Source organism: Pteropus alecto, unplaced genomic scaffold (assembly GCF_000325575.1).
Source record: "Pteropus alecto unplaced genomic scaffold, ASM32557v1 scaffold22, whole genome shotgun sequence".
NCBI classification, from domain to species: Eukaryota; Metazoa; Chordata; class Mammalia; order Chiroptera; family Pteropodidae; genus Pteropus; species Pteropus alecto.
In genome coordinates this window covers 8011804-8013961 of record NW_006434839.1, presented here as the reverse complement: position 1 = coordinate 8013961, position 2158 = coordinate 8011804, and positions in this window count along the sequence as shown.

Sequence of the window (2158 nt, the reverse complement as noted above, 5' to 3'; positions counted from 1 at the left end):
ATTTAGATAGAACATTGTCTCTCCTTCCTGACCAGGGAAGGACATTCACAAGAAACGGTTGTCAAATGGGAGAGCGTAGTGGCAAGCTCCTGAATACTCCAAAGGCAGGCCTTCTCTGGAAAAATCTGGTTTAGAAAATATGGGTCAGGACACGATACCTAAGTGTGGCCTAGTTCTTGAATCTAGAATGTAAAACATTCTGCAGAAAATTCTGAGTCTGTTTCTTTAATCTCATGAAGCAAGAATGGCTAGAATGGCTTTGTATGTCGATGTCTGTTGAATTTCTCTATTTTTTTTTTTTCTTTTTCTGGCAGTGGCACTGCCATTTCTTTTGGGAAACTGCCTCTCTTCCATTTCTTACCGTTTTGGTGGAGGCTGCTACTTACAATGTCTGCATCCCTCCCCCACTATGGAGGCATTGATTGGGCCAAGGAATACAGATGTAGCTCAAGCAAGGCTGATCTATGGACTGGGCAAGGGAGCTCTTTCTCCTTGTTGTGTGTCACCAGTGAAGCTGTGTAAGTATGGAGCCTTTCCTACCATGACGGTCATATGCGATAGGAAAGAAGTCGAAGTCAACATATGGAGAGGAAAGGAGGGAAGAGGAGAGGAGGGGAGAGGAGAGAGAGAGACATACACATCTGATGATAATCTTGAACTCTGGATCTAGCTAAGCTTGAGATAAGTTCTATTCTTGGACTTGGTAGTTACTTAGGCCGATAAGCCCCCTTTGTTCTTAAATTACTTTTTTGTGGACTTGGAACCAAAAAAGTTTTGACTGATAGACTCACCTGTTCAATTGCAGCATAGAAAAGAGTTCCTGATACGCATCCCTTTCCATCCTGCCCCGCTGGTGCAGTAGGGCTAAATGAACGGTAAGCTTTGACCAATCAGGGAGCAGGGAAGCTGTGACCAATCAGTGAGGAGCTACCGTCGGGTGGAGATGCAGCTCAGCTTAGGCAGAAAGGGTGACTGTCCTCCATGAGCTGAAGTGAAGCATGGAGAAGGAGCATGTTTTGTCCCAGGAGTTTGGTAGGTGAACCTCCTTTTGGGCTCTGGGGAATTGTTTAATGCGACAGGAGAGAGAGTTGTTGCGTTCCGTGGGGTTCCCTATGACTGAGTTGTTCCGGAAGGAGGGTGCTTGACTTCTGGGCCCAGTGTGGTTGGATCATGTAAGTGTTGCTGAGTCCATTTCCGAAACTGGTAAAATCTGGCCAATTCTTTTGAGAGGAAAATAGGTAGCTCGCTTTATTCTCGCGGTTGGTTAGAGTCGATAAGGAGGTGAGAGACAGAGGGGCTTTATCCATGAGCAGGGGGCGATCCTGGGTAAAGCAACCTGCTTCCCTCAGGTTGGTTTAGGAGGAGGTTGGTGGAAGTGATATTCGTATTGGGGTGACCGAATTCTGCTTTTTTGGGGTATGTCACTCTGAGCGCATCATGAAGTATTATGGCTTTATTGCTCCACCATTTTATTAAAAACACAGCTTTGGGGTATATGATTTTGGCCAAACATGTTACCTGGGAGGCCCTTAAAGACAAATATTGCTAGGTTTCTTTTCCAGGCGCAGATCAGAATGACTGCGTATGCATTGGCAAGGCCACCAAGTAGGTCTTTTTGGGATCCATCTGGTAGCTTTAACCTTCCCTTTTGCCTGGCATTTCCATTCTCCTTTTCTTTAGTTCTTTCCCTGATAAAATGCTTTTATAACTGATGTGTGTGACCTTCACTCTTATCCTCATAGTGGTATTTTGGGGGAATTCTAAGGGATGCCTCCAAGATGGTGGCCACCGGGCTGGCTTTTCCAGAAACAAATGTGAATGCTGGACTGAGAGTTAGAAAATCTGAATTCTTGCAACCCTTGTAAGGCGCTTACAATTCTCTTGAAGCCTCAGTTGCCCCGTGTGGAGCGTGGGAGAGTAGGATTCAGCAGCCATTCCCTTCCCTCTGGGTGTTCACTGCAGAGCCTGTGACCACTCCCAGCTGTAGAAGCTTCTTCTCTTTGGTCCCAGACAGTACTCACCTCAGCTGTCTCCTCTGATGATGTTAACCTCCCCCGCCCTCCCCTGTCAGCTGCTGAAATGAAAGAGTACCTGCTTATTTCTGAAACGGGGGAACGAAGGCAAGGTTTTCTTTGCAGACTTTTTTTCACCATCGGAG